The 8,462-nt window shown below is 44.1% G+C and overlaps 1 protein-coding gene across 2 annotated transcripts in view; it reads left to right on the top strand.

Moving 5' to 3' along the window:
• Positions 1 to 341: 341 nt before the first annotated feature.
• KRCC1 (lysine rich coiled-coil 1) overlaps positions 342 to 8,462 on the top strand; it is a 40,465-nt gene continuing 32,344 nt past the window's right edge. For both annotated transcript variants that reach the window (XM_051974404.1, XM_051974403.1), the window contains exon 1: positions 342 to 418. The gene's annotated coding sequence lies outside the window, so the exon portion shown is untranslated. The remainder of the gene's footprint in view (positions 419 to 8,462) is intronic.

Genomic DNA, 8,462 nt, shown 5'->3' with positions numbered 1-8,462 from the left:
CGTGCTAGGGCGGGGTCCTTGAGAACGAGGTTGAGTCGGGGAGGAGGAGGGCCGGAGAGGGAGATGGTGGGCGGGGCCGGGGCCGGATGGGCGGGGCCGGCCACGCGCGGCGAGGGCGCCTTCTGCGCAGGCGTGCTGGGCCGCCCCGCTGACATGGCGTCGGCGCCGAGCGCTGTCACCTCCTCGCCGCCGCTGCCGCCTCCGCCGTCGCCGCCGCCGCCGCCGGGGGAGGCTTTGCCCCCGGGCTCGTCCTCGTCGTGCGCGGCGGCGGCGGCGGCGGCGGCGGGAGCGGGCGTGGGCCCCAGGGCCGCCCCCTCCTGCCGAGCCCCCGCCGGCGGCGGCTCCACTACGGCGGCGGCGGCGGCGGGGAGGGGGGACAGTAGTTGTAATGTAGACCCCCGCCCCGGCCTCCGAGAAGGTGAGTGCCCGCCCCGGGAGGGGGCGCCGCGGGCCGGGGGCGCCCCCATCCCTCCTGCGGGGGGAGGGGACGCCCCATGTGACCAGCCCCGCCCAGCAGCGGGGGAGGGGCCGAGAGGACTGGGGAGCGCAGGAGGAGGGGGCCCCGAGCGGGGAGGAGAGCAGAGAGAAAGAGGGGGAGACTCCCTAGAGAAGGGACAGAAAGAAGGGAAGGTCAGAGAAGGGGCAGAAAGAAAGGGGGAAGCCCAGGGAAAGGGGAGTAGAGGAGGGGCAGAAAGAGGGGGAGACTCCCTAGAGAAGGGACAGAAAGGAAAAGAGGGGGGAGCGCAGAGAAGGGGCAGAAAGGGGGAGACCAGGGAAAGAGGAGCAGGAAAAAAGGAGCAGAGAAGGGGCAGAAAGAGGGGGAGATTTCCTAGAGAAGGGGCAGAAAGGAAAGGGGATCCCAGAGAAGGGCAGAAAGAAGGGGAGACTCCCTAGAGAAGGCAGAAGGAAGGGGAGCCCAGGAAAAAGGCAGCAAAGAAGGGGCAGGAAGCGAGGGAGAGTCCCTAGAGAAAGGGCACAAAGGAAGGGGGAGCCCAGGGAGAGAGGAGCAGAAAGAAAGAAGGGGATCCCAGGGAAAGGGAGCAGAAAAGGGGGAACCCAAAGAGGGGGGAGCAGAGAAGTGGCAGGAGGAAAGTGGGCCATGGAAAAGTTAGGAGAGAGGACACAGAAAGAGAAGGCTGGGGATCTAGAAGTTAACAGAGAAAGGGTCAGGAAAGAGGAGGGGGACCCCAGGGAGAAGAGATGGGGGAAAGGAAGGCATGTCCAAGGCTTGGAAGGGGAGAAGTAAAGTGAAAATACATCCATACATATACATCCGTACATATATAGACATTTATATTATATAGAGACATATATAATATATGTGTGTATAAATGAGCTCCTTTCCCGAGTCATCGGCTCCACTCTCAGACCAGTAGTTGCAGAAAACATGCCCCTTAGGAGGAGCTTCCTCCCCTGGGAGTTCCCCCAAACCCATGGAATCAGGGCTCAGAGTCCAGTTCTTCTCTTCTTGCCTTAATGGATAGAGAGCGGCCTGGGTTCCAGGCCGTGGGACCCTGCGCAAGTCACTCTCACAGTGCTATAGGTAGATGGAACTCTTTAAAGTTACCTGGCAGAAGACTGGCATTCGCATTGTCAGAACAGCACAGGACCAAGGACAGATCCCCGAGGCCCTCTGTTCTCCAATTTTCTTGTATCTGATTAAAAAGGGTTTAGAGAGTCCTAAGATGGGGATCTCTGGGAAGGATCCTTGGAGGCCATTCAGTCCAACCGCTTGCTTTACAGAGGAGGAAGCTGAGACCCACACGGTTTGGTGAATTCTTGCCCAAGGTCACAAGGATGGGAACCAGCATCCTACCTGTGATTTGCTAAAAATAATATTAAATGCCAATGAAAGAAAAGGAAAGCCACTCAGAGCCCATGGAAGCATGGATAACTCGGAAGCTTTCTCTATAAAGTGAGGGGCTGGCACTCGCGGACCTCTGGGGGCCTTTCCAGCCTAAACTGCAAGTAGAAGTGTTAGGTGGTTGTCTTCCACACTCTAAGTTGGGAGACTTGGGGCTGACAGCTTAGAGTGACTTGCCCTCCGGTCCCACGGCTATTGAGCGTCTGACACGGTAGTTGAACCCAGGGCCTCCTGAGTCCCAGGTACAGTGCTATGTGCCAGCCTGCTTCTCAGGGAAGGGAGCCTGTGGGGGAGAAGTCCAGCCAGCCAGGGTAGGAGAAGGATGGGACTGAGTGCTCATTGGGAGAGCGCGTGGTTCCACCACATGGGCCCAGCCCAGGGAGCCCACACTTAGGGATGGAAGGGCCTCCATTCTGAGCCCTGGACCCGGACGTTGCACAGCCAGGGCATGACTTTGCCCTTCTCTGTGGCACTTCAGCTGATGTTTAGGCACAGGAAATACTAAGTACAAGCAGGGGTAAAATGTGTCCTAAGCTCCACCCCTAATCTTTTTCCATACTTCTTAGGCAGTGTAGTCCTGACCTACTTTACTAACACTTTTTCCTCCTGAGAATTACACTTGTAGAATGCTTTAGACTGCCTTCCTAAAGGAACCCAATCTTCTACCACATCAAGACCTTGATTCCTTTTTTTTTGCCTTTTCTTGCATGAATTTCATTCTGGTGGGCTTCAGAAAACATTTACATGAGTTTTTTTTTTTTTTTTTTTTTTTTTTTTTTTTGTCAAATTAGGCTCATTTATACTTGCTGTATAAGAAGTGCATTGAAACTTTAAATGTTTTTGCAACTTTTCCTCATGGTTTTAAAATGACCATTCAAAAGAAGACATCCTCCCCATCCCCTCATGAGAGAAAGTAAACATTTAAATACTATTTAAAAAAAAAAAAAACTTTGCAGGGGAGAAGAGTAAAGTAATTTTCTTTTTATCACTGGAGCACACTAAATAAAATAGAAACTCCCCATTTCACTTTATTTTTGTGTGCTATTATACACAGCATAATAATGATGGTTTTTTAAAATCCCTGAAATTATTTTTATAGTGAGCAAGGTAACAGTTTTTCTTACGTAAATTACTAGAGATGAAAGGTTAGTATTTTGTATAATACGATAACATTCTATAAATCTAAAAGTAAAAACTCCCTGTAAAGAATTAGACTGTTACCACTCTATGTAATTGTTTTTCATACTGAGAAATGGAAACCACATAGGCATTTTACTGCTCCCTTCTGCACCCAGAATGGAAGCTTGAGCTGTTTTTAGTTGTAGTGGGGCCTGTGTAACACTACACCTGTGCACAGACTTTCCCTTCTCAGTGTCCTATAAAGGAAGACAGCTGGCTGTACTGAGTCTTGGAAAGAACAACTGATTTGATTAGCATGTGCAGCCCTTTGTATATTCAGGTCCTAGCAAACCGAAGTGCTAGGTACACTCCCTATAGTACAAAGCATTTCATCACAGCATGGTTGAGTGGAAGCACTGGGCTTTAGGAGGCAGGACCCCCACCCCCCCATTATCTAATTCTGGCTCTGCTGTGACCATGTGCAAGTAACATCTCCTCCTCTGGAACACGAAGGTTCCCTGTGATTCTAAAATTCTGTGATTCCATCATTAGTTATTTGTATTCTCCATATGGCAGCTCCTTACATGTTAAATAGTTACACCAAAGTTACAGTTAACACCAAAGCACAATACATGGTAAACCCTGGCTAGTAACATGAACCTGGTGGTGATATTCAATGAATAATGAAAAACTAGCGTTGGCTAGTTCTATCATATTTGGAATATTAAATCAAATGCAATTCTTCTATTAGCCATAGAAATGAGCTTTTGGTCATAGACTTGTCAGTTGATTGATCTTGTACCAAAGCTGACTTGACAACAAGTATTTTGAAGCATTCACATTTTAAATTTAGATATTTCTAAAAGTCTTAAGCTTTATAAGGAGGACAGCTTGGCATTGATGGGTAGAATTTCTAGACTTGGAGTCAGAAGTTCAAAACTTGCCTCTTAACAATTAGCTGACGATCCTGGGCTCTTGTAAGTGATTTAGCCTCTTTTGGGAACATTGTGCTTGAAGCAGCTCCCTCCCTAGGACTTTAAAGTCATCAGAGATATTGAGTTGTTCCCTTACTGGCGGTCACATAATCCTGTAGTTCTAAGTTCTGGATAGGGGATAAGGAAGAACAAGGGAAAAGAACCTTTTTTTTCTTTAGCTAGTACATTCCTGGAACCATTCATACTTTCTTCCTGCCTTTCAAGATCCTGATCAGATATTATAACAAAAGTGGCTTACAAAGGCATCAAATCCTAAGCCTCAGCTTCATTCTGTTTTAACTGTAATGGGCTGATCAGGATCTTGTTGGTGTCCTGAGAGAGATGATCAAAGGTCAGAGTAGCAAGAACTCTACAAGGAGCCTAGAATGTCTGTGGGGAAAAGACAAACATAGAAGGAAAGCAAAATGGAGATACATGAAGTGAAGCATTCCAAGGGTTCTTGGTGAGAGTCATCATTTCTATTTTTCTAAGATACTGGTATTCTGGTGAGCCAAAGTTTTAAAATGTTATTAAACAATATGTTTTTCACCCACTTGAGGCTCTTTTGCCTCAAGTATATGAATCATTTTTTGTGTTTACCCACATAACAGAAAAAGAAATGTAAGATACTCCTCATTGAAAGGAAAATTCCTAATGTAATTATTTCAACAACAAATTTCTATTGTAGCATTTCTCTAATGAGACAGGGATATATAGATTTTGATACAGATGTTATCAGATTCAAGTTAATTTCTAGTATAAGAAAAAAAAACCTACCAGATTTCATAATAGCATTCTCCTTATAGTAAATTTAGAAATTAATAATTCAACACAAGGAATTTTTTTTGTTTTTAACTAGCTAGTGAGAATCATATTTACAAGTAATGAATGAATGACTGAAAATGCATTTACTAAGTACTGTGTTCCAAGGACTATGCTAAGAACTGGGGATACAAATAGGAAAAAAAGCCCAAGACAATCCATGTATCACGGAGATCACACTCAGGGCTGGGCTGATTATGTCTGCACTAGGTAAGATGAGAATAGAAAATTCTTATTATACTATATAATTCTTTTTATGAAAAAGAATAATTTGTTAGATTGAAATCCTATGCTTTTATTACAGATATCATTGCATAAAAATTGACAGAATTAAATGAGTGTTAAGTATTTGCCATGTAGGGCAGCTAAAGTGGCTCCATAGATGGAGTCAGAAAGACTGAATTCAAATCCTACCTCAGTCACATACTGGCTGTGGGACTTTGGGCATGTCATTTAACCTCTGTCAGACTCAGCTTCCTCTTCTGTGACATGAGGACAATAGCATCTCCCTTCCAAGATTGTTTTGCGAATCAAATGAAAGAATTTTTGTAAAGCACTTTGCAAACTTCAAAGTAGTCTGAAAATGCCAACTCATATGCAAAGAAACTTTGCCTAAGTTGTAAAAACTGGAATTTCAATACCTGACAAATTCAAATATGTTATCAATAATATTAGCTATATTATGGAATGATTTTCTTCACATAGGATGATTCTTTAAGATGTGCTTTTGATTTGTTTTTCATAGGAGATCTAGCCTATAGACCACACTTAAGATGTACAAAGGTAGGTTTTATAATAGGCTTTGTAGTTCATCAGGTATTAAGAAACTGGGTACTAGGCATTGTGCTAAGTGATTTAAAAACAACCAGACATAAGAAAAGCCAAAACAGCCCCTACCCTTCAGGAGTTTACAGTCTACTGTACAACTGTGTATATGCACGCTATTTACATTGTACATGGGAGGTAATCACTGAGAGGATGTTCTGGACTGGGAAGGGCCACCTACTCTGGGGAGATTGGAGTTGAACTTGGGAGGAAGCTAAGGGGAGGAGGGGAAGCATTCCAGGCATGGGGTTCAGTGATTGAAAAGGTTCAAGGTCATGTCCATGCAACACTGAGGAGTCCCCAGGTGTGTGGGGTGGGGCATAAAGCGTAAGGAAGCTGGGGATGGAATGGGACAGGGTTGTGTGGCATTAAGGGCCAAAGAGCATTTTCTGTACAATCCTTAAGTAATGGGTGGTGGGACATGGTCCCAGCAAGGGGTGAGGCAGCCAGCTGAAGGATGAGCTGGAGAAGGTAAGACCTGAAGGAGGCCAGAAGACCAACCCAAGGCTGTTTAGAACCAGGCATAAGGTGATGAGGGCATGCACCAGGGTGGTGTGGAACAAATGAGAAGGGAACGAAAAGAGGACATGGTAAAGTGTTGAGTTTGTGGGATAAATGAGATGCAAGAAAGGAAATGAGGATAGTCCTGAGGTAGCAAGTCTGAGAGGGGCAGTGGTGCCCTAGGCAGGAACAGGGACACTTGGTAGAAGAGCGGCTTAGGAAGGAATGGTAACAAGCTTGTATGCTGAGTTTAAGATTCCTCCAGGACATCCAGTAGGTAGTAAGTGATCCAAGTCTGAGGGTCTGGAGAGAGTTTAGGGTGAGATAAATTGACTTGAGAATCGTCTACATAGAAAGAATCATTGAATCTGAAGCCGTTTAGATTCCCAGTGGATATAGTGTACAGGGAGAAAGGATGTTTTTAGGGGTGTTTATATATTTTCAGAGTGAGAAAGAAATTTGAACATCCCCCGAAGTTCCTTTTAATGAGATTGGCCTGCAGTGATAGAAAAGAGAAAGTTCTTTGTCTATTGTCATTTTCAACAGAGTAAGAGGCTGGCTCAGGACTCTGTTTTCCACAGCTCTATGCCAGATTTTGCTCACTGGTTGCCAGGATTTCATAGGTAGCAAAAGAACAAATCAACTTTTCTTTCCGTGTTTAGACAAGATGAAAACTTCTTTCTATTTTTGTGGGGATCATTATTTGAGAGTAATGTCATGGCTTCACAAAATACTACTTTCCCTTGCAATCAACTATGGCAATTCATTTAACATTATACTCCACGTGTAAGATTCAGAACAAATTGAAATTTGGTGTTTCCTTTTTGGGGGGGATTTTCCCCAAGGTCTTTGCACATAAAAGAGCCTTAAAAGTGTTTGTTGTATAGAATTTAAGGAATTTAAAATATGAAACCAGCACTCTTGATGAGAGTAACCTTTCCCTCCCCTTGCAAACATAAATTATTCAAATCACAGAATACTTAGCCCTTTTAATACATCAAGAAATCTCACACTGTTCCCAATGTGCTATATGTTAGGATCAATTACTTGAACTCTCACTTAAGTATATAAGTCTAAGTAATAGCCACAAGTATGTTTCCCCTAAATAGGTAGTTTTGAGCACCCTTAAATTGTCCTAAGACTCTTAGAACTACACATATACGTTTGCTCCAGGGTTGGTCACTGTCATAGTTTTAAGTTTTTTTTAAACCAATACATTTACCTAGATAATTTAAGCTAGATTCATTTGGATTGGCCTAGTGGCTAGTAGGCTAGCCATGAAGTCAGGAAGATCTGAATTCAGGTTTGAACTCTTAACAAATATTGGTTTCCTTCCCTCCCTCTATTTCTCTCCCTCTCTCCCTCTCCTTCTCTCTCCCTCCATTCTTCCCTCCACCTCATACACAGACACACACATAATACATATACAGTGTTCCCAGGTCATATCCCTTCACCTCTCTCCACTAACTCACTCCACCTTTCTCCACTAACTCACTCCACCTCTCTCCACCCTCAACCACTAAGACTTTCTGCCTGCTTACAAGTCTGCATCAGTGGAGAAAATTTTCACCTTGGGAATTTCTTATACCAGTGAATGAACAACTCTTTATGTATGTTCCCACCCTTCTCCCAAAAGATTCATTTCTGTCAAATAAGCAAATAGATCTAACCTCTTGCCAGATCATTAGAGAATACCCTTTCAACAGAAATGGACAGTAAGTAAAAGTGGTTAAAATTCCATTGGTGGTCTTCATGTCTTCAGCTGCAGAAGCATTAGCAGCTCTTCTTGGGAAGAATCAAATGAGTTCTCATCATCCCAGAGGCATTTATCTAAGCATAGAGTCTTTATATTTTTTCCTGCCTCAGACTTTATCATTAAATCTGTCACACACATACAGTAAAAAGCTGTGATGTCTGAAATCACTTGCTATTGTTTAATAGAATTAATTAAGGAAAGAATGGAAATTGGTACTGGCAGTTGACTGGGCAATTTAACTTCTCACTATCTCAGGCCTCTCCCTCAGACCCCACTGGGGAGCAGGACCTTATCTGCGTTAGTGGAGAATATTCCTTACACCAGTAATTCTCAGGCCCAAACCAAATAAAAATGAATCCCTGTAGCAACATTAGGGGAAGGTTGGCGCTAACTCTGGGCAGTTTGTGCTTTCTAGCTGATGGCTAAAAACCAAATGGCAGTTTCTATTATAAAATAGAAGATTTCACAGAAAAAACCTACATGTCTAAATTGAACTTTATTTTCAAAGAAAGGTATGTTGATTGTAGCTATCACTAAGCAGAAGGGGAAATTTATTACATACTGAGAGCACTCAGTGTTACATTCTGCTTTTGAAGTGTAA

The sequence above is a fragment of the Antechinus flavipes genome, chromosome 2 (genome assembly GCF_016432865.1).
Source record: "Antechinus flavipes isolate AdamAnt ecotype Samford, QLD, Australia chromosome 2, AdamAnt_v2, whole genome shotgun sequence".
NCBI classification, from domain to species: Eukaryota; Metazoa; Chordata; class Mammalia; order Dasyuromorphia; family Dasyuridae; genus Antechinus; species Antechinus flavipes.
This window is presented reverse-complemented; position numbering and strand designations above follow the sequence as displayed.